Genomic DNA, 16345 nt, shown 5'->3' with positions numbered 1-16345 from the left:
AAAACAAAAACAAAAACAAAAATTATCTGGGCGTGTTGGCAGGTGCCTGTAATCCCAGCTACTCTGGAGGCTGAGACAGGAGAATTGCTTGAACCTAGAAAGCGGAGGTTGCAGTGAGCCAAGATCACGCCACTGCACCCCAGCCTGGGCAATAGTCTCAAAAAAAAAAAAAAAGAAAGAAACACTTGAAAGTAGAGGGCCAGGCACGGTGGCTCGTGCCTGTAATCTCAGCATTTTGGGAGGCTATAGCGGGCAGATCACTTGAGCCCAGCGGTCCATGACCAACCTGGGCAATATAGTGAGACCCTATCTCCATAAAATAAAAAAGTAATAATAATTTAGAAAGTGTATTGAGGTAAGAAAGGAGAAAGGATCACAGCCAGTTTGAATAAAAGATCTCACAGGGAGGTGGCATTGGAGAAGGGCTGTGAGAGCTGGGTAGGATTTTAGCAGGGAAGGGAAAGGGAATTTTGGCCACAGGGAACAAAATGAGAAAAGAGCTGAATTGGGAGAGTGTGGGCCATTTCGGGAGTAGCGAGCCATTCTGTGTGCTTAGCACATAGCTGATATGTGGCCAGAGTCAGAAAATCGGGCCAGAAGAGTAAGTATGGGGCCGCCCAGCACAACCCAGAGCTTGCCCTTTTGTGGGAGACGGTCGGAGGTTTTCTGAGCACAGAGCGGCCATCAGAGCTCCATGTCAGGAAGCTGAGCCCGCAGCACGTGGATGGTGGAGCGATGGGAGAAGAGGGCAGAGCAGGGAGCTCTCGGAGTGCACCCACCTGGAGATGACCCACCCGGAAGTGGAGCAGGGAAGGGGCTGCAGTCACCAGCTTGTGTCTTTCAGGGTTGTTTCATTTACAAACGCTGTTTGCTCTCCCAAGTCCAGTCATAATTTAGACATTTTGAAATCATCCTTTTGAGTTTTCTCATGCTTTCTAAGAGCTCTAAGTTTTTATGTTATAAATAAGTTAACCTTGTTGTTTATTGTTGTAAAAAACCAGATGAATTGCCAATTTATGTTAAAATTATATACGTAGGAATTCTCTCAAGAAACCTCACAGTCTTTTCTATTTCTACCTTTTCTTTTTAACTGTAGCCTGGGAAATTTTTAACCTGCAAAAAGGGTGAGTCCTTGTTGGGTTTCAGTTCAGTTTTTAAACCATTTGGGGATTATATCTAACCTAAATTTATACTGGAAATCATCCCAGCAGGAATTCTAATAACAGCAGTTCAGTGGACTTCCTAGTAAATTGTATTGAATAACTTTAACAGTAATATCTGAAATGACTAAATATAAAATGTTTATATTATAGTTATCTATAGATCATCAATTGGATATAAAATATGGACAGAATCAAAGCCAGGCATGATGGCTTATGCTTGTAATTCCAGCACTTTGGGAGGCCAAGGCAAGAAGATTGCTTGAGGCCAGGAGTTTGAAACCAGCCTGGGCAACATAGTGAGACCCCATTTCTATTAAAGAAATATTTTTTAAAATATGGGCAGAATCAAATGTTTCCTTTACATTTTTCTTCTATCAGTGTCTTATTTTGTTGTAGTTTCTCCTGAAATCACCTGTTTATTCAGGTTATCTATGAATGTGCAAAAAATAAAACAGTTGCTTTTGTTGAATTATAGGCAAAATAATCCTGATTGCAATGAAACACTTTAATTTCAAAAAATAATTTCTGGCTGGGTGCAGTGGCTCACATCCATAGTCCCAGCACTTTGGGAGGCTGAGGCAGGTGGATTGCTTGAACCCAGGAGTTCGAGACCAGCCTGGCCAACATAGCAAGACCCCATCTCTGTTAAAAAAAAATTTTTTTCCTAACTTGAAAAAGTTTTTGTCTTCATAAGCTTCTAACTATTGGAGTAAGCTTTTACATTCTTCCAAACAATAGAGTAAATAACACAGGTGCTATTATCATGTAAAGGTAAATCTTTGCTCTAGATTATTAGGTTTGGCTCTATGTTTTTATCAGTATTTCTTAATAGTGTTGGGGGGATAATAAATCATAGGAAAATAAACTGTAAGAAAAATAGGTGGAGTAAAGGACTTACCTTTCAATGTATATTTCTCAGCTATAGGGTTGTTAATTTCATGCATGTGCTGTGCTAGTCAGTCACTCCATCAGGAGTGCGGCAGGCTTAGTGCTTCATTTTTCTTTGACAGATTTGGATTTGTCCCAGTGTGACTGTATTCGCTTGTTTGTTTTTAACGCCAGTTTTTTTTTTCTCTGTCTTTTTAAAAAGCGACAGGGTCTTGCTCTGTCACCCAGGCTGGAATGTGGTGGTGTGATCATAGGTCACTGCAGCCTTGACCTCCTGGGCTCAACCAATCCTCCTTCCTCAGCCTCTCAAGTAGCTGGGACTATAGGCATGCACCAGAACATCGGCTAAGTTTTCATTTTTGTTTATTTATTTATTATTATTATTTTTGAGATGGAGTCTCACTCTGTCACCCAGGCTGGAGCGCAGTGGTGCAGTCTCAACTCACTGCAACCTCTGCCTCCCGGATTCAAGTGATCCTCCCACCTCAGCCTCCCAAGTAGCTAGGATTACAGGCATCCACCACCATGCTCAGCTAAATTTTTTGTATTTTTAGTGAAGACAGGGTTTCACCTGTTGACCAGGCTGGTCTCAAACTCCTGGCTTCAGATGATTTTTCTGCCTTGGCCTCCCAAAATGCTGGGACTACAGGTACATGCCACCACACCCAGCTAATTTTTGTATTTTTAGTAGAGACAGTTTCTCCATGTTGGCCAAGCTGGTCTCAAACTCCTGACTTCAAGTGATCTGCCCATCTCAGCCTCTCAAAGTGCTGATATTACGGGCATGAGCCACTGTGCCCGGCCTGATTTTTTTTTTTTTTTTTTAAGAGACAAGATCTTGCTATGTTGCCCAGTGTTCTGACACTGAATCCAGCAATTCTCAGGTGGGTTCTTACTGGCTCCCCAGCAAGGAGCCCCAGTTGCCCACAGAGGTGACAAGCTTGAAAACACGACCTGGAAGGACAGAGAATGGGCTTGCCCTCCTTCCCAGTGCCACTGTTCCCAGGCCTCCACTCTTGTCTCATGGGGTCGCTTCCCGAAACAAACAGTGTGTGTGCCTTTGCCTTGCCTTGCCTCTGCTTCTCCAAGGAGCCCAGGTTAGGCACAGGTAAAGCTTCCAAGTTTGGTTGTGGTTATTCCTCTTATGTAAGGTGCTGTCCCAGGCTCTCAAAATAAAAAAGGCAAATTTTAGGTTATGCAAAAAGGATAAAGACTAATATAAAAAACACCCACGTGCCCACCCAATTTAACAAATGAAATTTTACTAATACAGTTGAATCCCCTGTGTCTCCTTCCAGAGACAACCATCATCCTGAACTCAGGTTTCCCATTTTCCATGAAATCTGTAAACTTTAATAGGTTTAACCGTATGAAATTGCTCTATTTGTTGGTCAGAAGTGCAAATATCAGCACTTATTCTGGTTTAGCCTGATACTCTGTGTGTATGTACACACACTTTTTTTTTTTTTTTTTTTTGAGATGGAGTCTCACTCTGTTGCCCAGGCTGGAGTGCAATGGCGCGATCTCAGCTCACTGCAGCCTTCACCTCCTGGGTTCAAACGATTCTCCTACCTCAGGCTCCCAAGTAGCTGGGATTACAGGTGCCTGCCACTGCGCCTGGCTAATTTTTTGTATTTTTAGTGGAGATGGGGCTTCACCATGTTGGCCAGACTGGTCTCGTACTCCTCACCTCAGGTGATCCGCCCACTTCGGCCTCCCAAAGTGCTGGGATTTTAAATTGTCTGTATTGGAAGTCGACGTGATTTGTCTCTTTAGAAAGGAATCTATGTAAAAGCTGTTAGAGCGAATAAGTGAGTTTAGGAAGATTGTAGGATATGGGTTCAATGCACAAAATCAACTGTCTTTGTAACAGTAAACATTTGGAAATTGAAATATCTATAGATATTTCAAAAATCCCTAAATATATATACACACATATATTTATACAAATATGTATACACACACATATATATACATGTATGTCAAATCTATATTATTTCAAATATATATACACACACACACATATATATATGTATTTTTTTCTTTAGACGCAGTCTCACTCTGTTGCCCAGGTGGGAGTGCAGTGGTGCGATCTCGGCCCACTGCAACCTCCGCCTCCTGGATTCAAGCAAGTCACCATGCCTGGCCATGAAATATTGTAATATATTTTGAGATAAGCATCTTCAATTACTTTATTTATTTATGTATTATTTATTATTTTTTTTTTGAGACGGAGTATCACTCTGTCCCCCAGGCTGGAGTGCAGTGGCGCGATCTCGGCTCACTGCAAGCTCCGCCTCCTGGGTTCACACCATCCTCCTACCTCAGCCTCCTGAGTAGCTGGGACTACAGGTGTCCGCCACCGCGCCCGGCTAATTTTTTGTATTTTTAGTAGAGACGGGGATTCACCGTGGTCTCGATCTCCTGACCTTGTGATCCGCCCGTCTCGGCTTCCCAAAGTGCTGGGATTACAGGCGTGAGCCACTGCGCCCGGCCTTCAATTACTTTCAATGATAAGTGAAAATGGTAGAGTGTTCCCATGGCTGAGGACAGGGTAATTCAGAAGTGAGGGAGCTCAGGATAGGCATGTGTGTCACCTCCACACCACCTAGCACAGAGCCTGGCTTGTGAGCTTTGCTGTTCATGAAATATGTGCTGGAAAAATGACTGGGAAAGTAATCTACATGTACTGAGACATCAACACGCCCCAACATTTATGTTGAACCCTTATTAATTAGTTTGAATAACCATGTCTTTCCTATTTTTTTATTTCCTTGCCTGATTTACATTTTTATTTTTGTAAGTTTTATGTCATATTTAGGACAGTAGAACATGTTCATAATATATGTATGTGTATAAATAAGTAAATAAGCTAGGCATGATGGTTCACACCTGTCATCCCAGCACTCTGGGAGACCAAGGCAGGAGGATCTATTGAGCCAAGGAATTTGAGGCGGTAGTGAGCTATGATGTCACCACTGCATTCCAGTCTTGGCAACAAAGCGAGATCCCATGCCCCCCAAAAAAGATACTTTTGATGGTTAGGTGTATAGGGCACTTTGCTTTTCCTGCACCATTTCAAAGCATAAGTTGCCCACAATGATAGCTGTCACTCCCCAGTACTTCGATATGTATTTCCTACAAACAGGGGCATTTTCCTGGGAGAAAAAAATCCCAAAAACCGGGAAATTAACATTGTTACATTTCTCCCTCCTAATCCTCAGATCCCATTCAGGATTTGCCAGTTGTCCCGGTAATGTCCTTTATAGTGAAAATATCCAGTTGTTTCTCACCCATCGCATTTATTTGTCAGGTCTCTTAAGTCCTTTTCAATCTGAAGGAAGCCTGTCTTTGTTCACTGTTCATAGCATCCCACCCTCTTGAAGATTGCAGTCCAGTTATTCTGTAGCATGTCTCTCACTTTGGGTTTGCGTGCTGTTTCCTCTGGGTTTGATTCAGTTTGTGCGTCTTTGACCAGAACATTGCAGAAGTGACGCTGATCTCTTCCCTTCAGGTCCTGTCCGATGGTGCGGTTTCCATTTGTCCCCTTTGGCTCTGAGCCTTGGTTAAGGTGGTGTCTGCCAGACTTCTCCACTGTCGAGTTGCTCTTTTTCTCCTTGTCATTAATTAATATTTTGTGGGAGGTACTTTGAAACTGTTTCCCCATCAAACCTTCAGTGTATTCAGTTTATTCATACAGTAAGGTCCATGGTTTCCTATTTTATTCATTGGTTATAATCTGTTACTGTGATTATTTTGATGCTGCAGTTTGTCCAGAGTTGGCCAGTAGTTGTCCCTTCAAGATGGCTTCTGTGTCTTTTTGACATGCACCCATCATTCTTTGAGTACTTCCTTACTTTCTAGCACAAGATATTCCAGAATTATTTGGTACTTTTGCTGCCTCAGCCCTGGCGCTTGGGCTCCAACATACAGTGTTGAACTAGGAGTCAGCCATTTTTCCAAGGAGCCCTTGGATTGCTTTCAGTGGAGAAGAGTGTATAGAAACCAGGATATGGCAGTTGGCTGTGTCCACTGCTCTTGGAGTGTCCCTGTTTCCAGGCCCTTCAGTGGACAGGGCTAGGAAATATGCAGATACACACATGTGTCTACATACATGTACACATATACACATTATCTGCATACGTGCATATACATGTATTTACATTTAACACGTCCAGCTCCAGTCCAATATTAAAGAATTTTCTCCCTTCCCCTGTGACTGTCACTGCCTTTTTCCTGTGTGTACTGGGCTACCCCTTATATAGACACCCCCTCACCCTACAGGGCTCCACTACCCGCTGCTGAGTTCCCACACAGCGCCCCCTCACCTTCCCACCCTGCCTGGGCTTCCCCCTCCAGTCCGACTGCTCCAATGCAGGAATACTTGCCCCCTTACCCTGTGTTAGGCAGCCTCTTGTTGGGCATACCATCCTCATCTTTGCTGGGCTCCAATACCCCATGCCAGGCCACTCTCCAAGTGACCACCTGCCCTGCCCCACCTGGACCCCACACCGTGCTGCGGGCTGCTGCAGCTCCCCCACTGCCCAGCTTTGTGCACAGCTACCTTACATGGCTCCATCAACAGCTTCTGGACTGAATGTTCAGGAATAGAAAGGATGCTTTATTCATTATTTTTATTATTATTATTATTATTATTTTGAGACAGGGTCTGGCTCTGTTGCCCAGGCTGGAGTGCAGTAGAGCAATCTCGGCTCACTGCAGCCTCTGCCTCCTGGGCTCAAGTGATCCTCCTACCTCAGCTTCCTGAGTAGCTGGGACCACAGGCACACACCACCAGGCCTATGAACAGGGGCCTCTGGTCCTCCCGAATGGATAACATCCACTCATGTTCCGCTTCTCAGAGGCAGAGCGGGGTTTGATGCTTGTTCATCAAAGCCAATGCTCGCTCACAAAAGTCACAAAGAGATCACCATATGGGCACTGTCTCTGATGGGGCCGTCGGAGCATCTGCACCTGGCCCATGTCGTTCTGCTCCTGGCTGTCATGGAACCCAAGGCCAGATGTGGAATTCAAGCTGAACTTGGGCTTCCCATATCTTTCCTACTTCATGGACAGGGAGGACAAGAAAGAGGGAGGGAAGATTCCAGTGGACATTCTAGAGAGCAGTCATCCGTTTTCTCGAGCAGCTGGCATGGATCTGCTACCACACCAACCTTGAAAACGGAGCCCAGAGTGCTTGAACAGCAGCCTGGGCAGCTGCAACACTTTCCCTTGTTCCTGGGCAAATTTGCATGGTTTGTTGGGGGAAGAACTCACCGTGGTTTTTCTTAACTGTGATGTCTTAGATCAAAACTGTATGTTTGAGTCCAGCTCCCTGGATAGGTTTGCAAACCTGAAGTGTTTTGTGGGCTGTTTTTGGGCTTTGGATTAGGTAATTGCCTGCTTATAATTTGACTGCCTCTTTGAGATGCCCTTCAATAGCAAAATAGGTAAGTGGGGTTGCAAAGGACAGAAATCTGTGTTTCACAATTTGTGTGCACTCTCTCTAGATTTGGTCCATCTGCTGTTTCCTTCAGGGGACCTTATAATCTGCTCCTCTGTCTTCTTTGCTTTATTCAGTAAATAACCAAACAACCTCTAGGCTTAAGGGGAAAAAGGCCGATACTGCTGTCACAAGCTGTTAGAAGTTCTCCCATTTGTGGTTTTGAAGATCGCACTTCTCCAATAGAAAAGCCAAATAAAAAGTACTTTTCTTTATTGATGGGCTACAGGGTTTGAGTGTCATCACTTGAGTGCGGTACCTTCACATCTTGAAAGAGTGTGTGTGTGTGTGTGTGTGTGTGTGTGTGTGTGTGTGTAAACTGTTTCTGTAGAAGCCCTGACAGCTGCCTAATCAGCTTAACTGTTAATGTTGCTGTAATTGGGGGGTAGCTGTGGTTGTGGACCTGTTCTTCGGGTGGCAAAGTGCATTTTCGAGGTGTTTTGAGGCTGGCAACTGGCCGCCAAACTGCTTGAAAATGATTTCTACATTGTGATACATCTTCAGTTCAAGCACAGTCATAGATCTTTTCCAACTTAACTATGGAAGAGAGAAATTTTTATTTTTATTTTTTTGTTTTTGCGTTTTAGGATGGGGTCTCACTCTGTCACCCAGGCTGGAGTGCAGTGAACAGTCTTGGCTTACTGCAGCTTTGACCTCCTGGGCTCAAGCAGCCGTCCCACCTCAGCCTCCTGAGTAGCTGGGACTGCAGGTGCACACCACCATGAATGGCTATTTTTTTTTTTTTTTTTTGTAGAGATGAGGTCTCATTATGTTGCTCAAGCTGGTCTCAGACTCCTGGCCTCAAGTAATCCTCCTGCATCAGCCTCCCAAAGTGTTGGGATTACAGGCATAAGCCACCACACCCAGCCAGAGAAGTTTCTATAACCAGAATTACTATTAATAACTAAGGATATGTTGCCCTAATTAAAGATGGAAAATAGTGCCAGCCAAAACCAGCCTTTCTGGGCCCACAGCCGGGTCCATGGCAGACACTCATGAAGCAGGGCTCTGGCATCCAACACCTGTGCTCAGCGATGGTGAGACCCAGGTGCTACCTCTGACCCGACAGCTCGCTGCTGTAGTCGCCCGGTCTGGAGTGCAGTGGCCGGATCTCAGCTCACTGCAAGCTCCGCCTCCCGGGTTCACGCCATTCTCCTGCCTCAGCCTCCGGAGTAGCTGGGACTACAGGCGCCCACCACCTCGCCCGGCTAGTTTTTTGTGTTTTTTTAGTAGAGATGGGGTTTCACAGTGTTAGCCAGGATGGTCTCGATCTCCTGACCTCGTGATCCGCCCGTCTTGGCCTCCCAAAGTGCTGGGATTACAGGCTTGAGCCACCGCGCCCGGCCTATACATTGTTTTTAACTTTGGTAAAATTCTTAGTGAAATATACAGATCTTCAAAGTATGCAGTTTGGTGAGTTGACAGTATCTACCCTTGTAACTAACACAGCAATCAAAATATTTTCATGATCGCATCCTTATGCCAATCCATAATTTGTTCTGATCAATAATGATTAATCATCATGTTGACCACTTTACTTGTACATGGTTTAAGGAATATTATAGATTTGGAAAAAAATCATAGCTGTTTAAGAATTGATGTTCCAGGGTTGGGCATAGTGTGGCTCATGCCTATAATTCCAGCACTGTGGGAGGCTGAGGCAGGCAGATCACTTGAGGTCAGAAGTTGAAGACCAGTGTGGCCAACATGGTGAAACCTCGTCTCTACTAAAAATACAAAAATTAGCCGGGCATGGTGGCAGGCACCTGTAGTCCCAGCTACTCAGGAAGCTGAGGCAGGAGAGTTACATGAACCCAGGAGGCAGAGGTTTCAGTGAGCCAAGATTGCACCACTGAACTCCAGCCTGGGTGACAGAGCGAGACCCTGTCTCAAGAAAAAAGAAAGAATTTATGTTCCAATAAGTCAGAGTATGTGTTTATAAATACAGTAGCCATTAAAACATAAAAACTCATCTTGAATAGCTAGCATTCCATATTTTCTTGAATTTTAATTCAGTTACAGGTTTCTTTCTGATCTGGAAAAATGATGATGGCAACATAAATAACAAAGGTTGACAAAGGTTTTTGCATTTTTCATATATTCTGCTCCCCTCTAGCACTTTTGACTTTAGGTCCCAGAATTTTACAAGTACTCAGATTATCAAAGGAAAGTTTTTTTTTTTTTTTGAGACGGAGTCTTGCTCTGCCACCCAGGCTGGAGTGCAGTGATCTCAGCTCACTGCAAGCTCCGCCTCCCGGGTTTACAAGCCATTCTCCTGTCTCAGCCTCCGGAGTAGCTGGGACTACAGGCGCCCGCCACCTCGCCCGGCTAGTTTTTTGTATTTTTAGTAGAGACGGGGTTTCACCGTGTTAGCCAGGATGGTCTCGATCTCCTGACCTCGTGATCCGCCCGTCTCGGCCTCCCAAAGTGCTGGGATTACAGGCTTGAGCCACCGCGCCCGGCCCAAAGGAAAGTTTTTAAATACACCATGCCTAGCTGTATGTGCTCTTTTTTCTGTTCAGTAAAGTCCATCTCTCTGGCTGTTTTAGTCAGTGGTGATTGAGGAGAACCAAAAGCACTTTGCTTACCCCCAGACAGAAATGGAGGCCTTGCCTTTGATATTAGTGGACCTGCAGGCTCGGGACACTGGAGAAATGGAATTTTCTAGATCAGATTTACAGAAAGACATAGAATATAAATCTCTTGCCTTAGGATTCCAAAGATAATTTCACTGCTGAATGAATCAAGCCATTCCTTCTCAAGAGTAAAATCGTTCCTCCTACTCTGTTTGTTTTGTTTTCTTTCTTTTTTTTTTTTTTTTTTTTTCTGAGACAGGATCTCGCTCTGTCACCCAGGCTGGAGTGTGGTGGCACAATCACGGCTCTCTGCAACCTCCACCTCCCAGGTTCAAGCAATTCTCATGCCTCAGCCTCCCATCCTCCTACTCTCTAATGTTTACTAGAAGTGGTGGGCTCCTCATTTTTTTTCAGTCCAAAGCAAAGGGGTGTGGCAAAATCATGTTCCCAGTTTGTTCTTCAGTGAAACAGCTAAACCTTGCCTTCTCCGAGTTGGGATAGGGCAACAGAGTGGAGCCATGGTGGTTCCAGAAAGGTCAGGAAATACACACTTGGCTGCCATCCTCATCTGTTGCTCCTTGAAACTGACCTTCCTGTATGGCCTTTTCCACTTTTCTCCTTTACTGATGCCTGTTATCCAGCTGTCAAGCACTCTTTCTTAAGTCCCCAAGAAGGTTGTTGGTTACACGTTGTTCTTAGCTATTTTAGGTACAAGGTATGTGCTGTCATTTTGATGGCTGACTAATTGCACAGGTGATCTTAGCATGTGAAGGCAGCTTCTGGTCTATATTTTGTGGAAAATCTACGTACATCATAGGAAAAAGCCTCAGGCATTGGTTTTTAGGTTGCACTATTTGTGTTGTGCCTGTAGACCTTACGCTGCCAGAGGGGGATAGTCAGTGACTACAGAAAAAGTAAAGTGGTTAATGATGATTTTTATTTTAATGGAATCCCCATTATCTTTTCTCAAATAAATGTGCAGCCATCACCCAACAGGATGATGTTAATGTTACATCATTAGAGAATTCAGACATTTATAAAAGTGAGCTATTTCTGAAACAACTCTAAGGAGAAAAATAGTCATTTGGTTTTTGAATGAACAGCTGCAGATCCTCATGTTTATCACAAGTCGTTTTCAGTCCATTTTCATAGATTATGTCCTTCCCCTGCTGTCTGCAATCTTCTAAATCCCTTTCGTGCTAATGTCGGGCTAGCGGGCAGCATCAGGAATCTACATAGGGATGTCTGTGGACTCACAGAAGGGCAAAGCTACCAGCTGAGGGCTCGTAACCTTTTTTGTCAAATAGGAAACTGATGGTTTTGCCTCCAAGTTAATTGTTCATGCTTCTAAAGCACCTCACAGCTAGAATTCACATATTTCATAACCATATTCATGCTACTTCAAGGGAAAATGGATGTGAAGGAGAGAGAAAGAACACAAAATTCAGAAAAAGCTTGCCAATCAGTTCTTGCATGGCTTCATTTTTGTGTAATTCTCTTTTTTAGAGAGAGAGAGAGACAGGGTCTCACTCTGTTGCCCAGGCTGGAGTACAGTGGTGCGATTGTGGCTCACTGCAGCCTCGAACTCCTGGGTTCAAACAATCTTCCCACCTTAGCCAACTGAGTAGATAAGGCTACAAGTGTGTGCCACCACGCCTGGCTAATTATTTAATTTGTTTGTAGAGATGGGGTCTTGCAGTGTTGCCCAGGCTGGTCTCAAGTTCCTGGCATCCCAAAGTGCTGAGATTACAAGAATGAGCTACTGTGCCTGGCCATTTTGTTGTAATTCTTAGTCCTATCACAGGTATTGGATTTTTTTGGGGGCGGGGGAGGCGGGGAGAGAGAGAGAGAGAGAGAGAGTGCGAGCGAGCGAGCCATATGACCCATTGCTGTCATCTGCATGTTACATTCAGTTACAGTGTATTTCTGGAATTTGAAAAAAAAGAAGTATCTTGAAGGGAAAAAGGAAGAAGGATATGATTATCAAGTAGCTGTTTGCAAGATAGCTTCTGTCATACAATACATTGGTACTAGGAAAAGTTCATTGCTCTGGAGGACTAGGGATAATACATGGTCCTTTTACCTTGGGCAAGGAAAATGTTTAATGTATAGAATTACAAAGTACTAATATTTTATAAGCTGTTCTTAATTAGTTCTTAATTTCCATTGTGTTCAGTGTTAATATTTCTTGACTATATCACATGGGAATTTTAATATTTTCTTACTGTTTAAAATCCATTTAAAATAAGCTAATACCAAGAACCAAATGGGTTGTGATTTTGCAAAATCTCAATTCTCATTCTCTTTAAAAGCGACAAAGCTAGCCACCTTTGAAATGGATGCTGAAGAAACTTTGAAATGTATCCAAGAGCAATAATAATTATCAGTATTTAATATATTTACCTATTCACCTTCCCTTTTAAGAACTGATATGCTACTTTAAAATCCTTAATAAAGCTATATAATATTTTATTATTTATCTAGATTTTTTTTTTTTTTTTTGAGACAGTCTTGCTCTCTTACTCAAGATGGAGTACAGTGGCATAATTTTGGCTCACTGCAACCTCTGCCTCCCAGGCTAAAGCAATTCTTATGTCTCAGCCTCCAGAGTAACTAGGACCACAGGTGTGTAATTTTGTATTTTTAGTAGAGATAGGGTTTCACCACATTGGCCAGGCTGGTCTCAAACTCCTTGCCTCAAGTTGATCTGCCTGCTTCAGCCTCCCAAAGTGTTAGGAATACAGGCGTGAGCCACCGTGCGTGGCTTTCTGTATTACTTTAATATATGGAAATACTGTAGTAAATAAGAATAGGATTGATCTTAAAACTGCCCCCTGCTGGAAGCAGCTTGCAGTCCACTGAAAAGCCAGGCTGAGTAGAAGGTCCAGCATAATTTATTTTTTTAAATGAATCAACAAAAAATACATAGTCTTTAGGATAAATGATGTTTCCTCAAGAATGAAGGATATTTGAACACAAAGAATAAATATCAGAGGACAAATTATTTTATATTTTATCCAATTGGAGAAATAGTGCAAAGTGGCAGGTAAATGTTCACATTGAGAGAAGCTAATAAATGAGGGAATGTATAATTTGCACTTCAAGATCAACAGATCATTGGCAGATCTTTACATAGGCCAAGCAAGAACAAAGCTAATTTATAGGTTCCTTTTATTGTGTTACCATTGCCAAGCCTAAGGAATACGTCTAAAGGTATTGAGAAGTTTCTTAGATCCGTTTTATTACATTTCATTTATTAAACCATTGCCTAAATATGTTTTCTGGGCCGGGCGCGGTGGCTCAAGCCTGTAATCCCAGCACTTTGGGAGGCCGAGATGGGCGGATCACGAGGTCAGGCGATCGAGACCATCCTGGCTAACACGGTGAAACCCCGTCTCTACTAAAAATACAAAAAACTAGCCGGGCGAGGTGGCGGGCGCCTGTAGTCCCAGCTACTCCGGAGGCTGAGACAGGAGAATGGCGTAAACCCGTGAGGCGGAGCTTGCAGTGAGCTGAGATCCGGCCATTGCACTCCAGCCTGGGTGGCAGAGCAAGACTCCGTCTCAAAAAAAAAAAAAAAAAAAAATGTTTTCTGTAAAGAAAATTTAATGTCACGTTTCTTCTGGTGATTGAAATTAGGCTTTTCATTATCCCAATTCGTTAATAAATAGGAAAATAACCATTTTTTTTTCTCAGCCTCATGAATGATTCAAATATTGCTCTCTTTAGTCCATCTCAAAATACTCAGGAGATACACACTTATTGCAAATTATATAAAATGATTTGTGCTCAGATATTCTTCCAGTGCTTTTTACCCCAAAATGCTATTTTTGTGGAATTACATAGTCCCAGTATGAATGTTGAGAAAAAGGTTTGATGGTTTTGCCTTTGTGAAAGAGAAGCCGTGGCTATGGGGAGTTAGGCATCTTTAAAGACGTTGCCAAACATACATTAGCATCTTTCATAGGAATTTCATTCAGGGTAAGAAAATAGAGAAAGAGAAAAAATAGTTGGAAAGAAAACAAACAAATTAAAAAATGAACACAGAAAATCTAAGACAAACAGATAAGATAGTAGACATCCCAAAATATCAGCAATCAACAATGGACTCCAGTGGAAAGACAGTGAGTGTCAAACTGCATTTTTATTTACATACAGGCACACACATGCATTATACACACATGTATTCTTTTTATGAGACATATCTAAAACATAAGGATACATAAAGGTTAGCAGTAAAGGCTAAAAATTGATTTCCATGCAATATATAATCAAAAGAAAGCTACACCAGCTATATCAATACCAGACAAAATAGACTTTAAAACAAAGCACATTTCTTTATCTGGCAGATGAAGAAGGTCACTACCTAATGATTAAAAGTTTCATTCACCAGGAAGAGAAAACAATTATAAGCTTGTATGCACATGATAACTTAGCCTTAAAATGTAGGACGCGAAAGTAACCAAATTATACAGAAAAATAACACATCCACCTGATAGTGGGAAAATCTAACAGATCTTTCCTGATAATAGTTAAAACAGACCCCCAAAAAATCAAGATATAGAACTTGTAAAGAATATGAGCTGGATATACTGAACATTTTTTTTTTTTTGAAGCGGAGTCTCGCTCTGTCGCCGGGACTGGAGTGCAGTGGCCGGATCTCAGCTCACTGCAAGCTCCGCCTCCCGGGTTCACACCATTCTCCTGCCTCAGCCTCCCGAGTAGCTGGGACTACAGGCGCCCGCCACCTCGCCCGGCTAGATTTTGTATTTTTAGTAGAGACGGGGTTTCACCGTGTTAGCCAGGATGGTCTCGATCTCCTGACCTCGTGATCCGCCCGTCTCGGCCTCCCAAAGTGCTGGGATTACAGGCTTGAGCCACCGCGCCCGGCCTGAACATTTTTATAATACTGTACCAAACAGCTGCACAAATACACTCTTTTCAAGCACATGTAGAAGATTTATGAAATTTAATGACATTGAACCAAAAGCAAGTCTCAAACTGTCAAAGGATTACTATCACTATGGATAGCCTACTCCAATCAGAGTGAAAATGAGTTAGACATTAAAAAGATAAAAAACTCCCATCTATTTGCAATTTAAGAAACATACATCTAAACATGAGACAAGGAGAGATTGTAAGAAAAATTAGAGAGTATTTAGAATCAACTGGCGCAGTTGCTAACGTCTTTAATCCCAGCACTTTGGGAGGCTCAGGCATAAGGATTACTTGAGCACAGAAGTTCCAGACCAGCTTGGGCAAGACATTGACTCTGTACAAAAATAAAATAAAATTAGCCAGGTGTGGCTAGCCATGGTGACTCATGCCTGTAATCCCAGCACTTTGGGAGGCCAAGGTAGGAAGATAGTTTGAGCTCAGGAGTTTGAGACTAGCCTGGAAACCTTAGCAAGATCTCATCTCATTAAAAAAAAAAAAAAGGCCGGGCGCGGTGGCTCAAGCCTGTAATCCCAGCACTTTGGGAGGCCGAGACGGGCGGATCACGAGGTCAGGAGATCGAGACCATCCTGGCTAACACTGTGAAACCCCGTCTCTACTAAAAAAATACAAAAAAACTAGCCGGGCGAGGTGGCGGGCACCTGTAGTCCCAGCTACTCGGGAGGCTGAGGCAGGAGAATGGCGTGAACCCGGGAGGCGGAGCTTGCAGTGAGCTGAGATCCGGCCACTGCACTCCAGCCCTGGCGACAGAGCGAGACTCCGTCTCAAAAAAAAAAAAAAAAGCCAGGTGTTGTGGTGCATGCTGAAGGAGGCTGAAGTACTGGGGGTGGCTTGAGCCCAGGAGTTCGAGGCTGCAGTGAGCTCTCTGATCACACCACTGCACTCCGGCCTGGGCGACAGAGAGACTCTGTCTCTCTTTTTTTTTTTTTTTAAAAAGACAGAGTCTTGTTCTGTCACCCAGGCTGGAGTGCGGTGGCACGATCTTGGCTCACTACAGCCTCCACTTCCCGGGTTCAAGTGATTCTCCCACCTCAGCCTCCCAGGTAGCTGGGATTACAGGTGCTGACCACCATGCCTGGCTAATTTTTATATTTTTAGTAGAGACAGGGTTTCACCATGTTGGCTATGCTGGTCTTGAACTCCTGACCTCAAGTGATCCGCCCACCTCAGCCTCCCAAAGTGCTGGGATTACAGGTGTGAGCCACTATGCCTGGCCACACCTGGCTAATTTTATTTTATTTTATTTTTGTCCTGCCTTC

At 43.5% G+C, this 16345-nt stretch overlaps 1 protein-coding gene across 6 annotated transcripts in view; it reads left to right on the top strand.

The window, feature by feature from the left end:
- The window catches only part of RCAN3 (RCAN family member 3), a 37181-nt gene that overhangs the window by 14222 nt on the left and 6614 nt on the right, over positions 1-16345 (top strand). Inside the window, exon 1 of one of the 6 annotated variants that reach the window (XM_033227808.1) lies at positions 12736-12755. The exons of the other annotated variants lie outside the window; for them this stretch is intronic. The gene's annotated coding sequence lies outside the window, so the exon portion shown is untranslated. Of the gene's footprint in view, positions 1-12735; positions 12756-16345 lie in introns of those variants that run through there. 6 annotated transcript variants of the gene reach the window in all.

This window comes from Trachypithecus francoisi, unplaced genomic scaffold (genome assembly GCF_009764315.1).
Source record: "Trachypithecus francoisi isolate TF-2019V2 unplaced genomic scaffold, Tfra_2.0 Lachesis_group12, whole genome shotgun sequence".
Taxonomy (NCBI): Eukaryota; Metazoa; Chordata; class Mammalia; order Primates; family Cercopithecidae; genus Trachypithecus; species Trachypithecus francoisi.
Note: the sequence above shows the minus strand (reverse complement) of the source record. Positions and strands in the feature narration are given on the sequence as shown.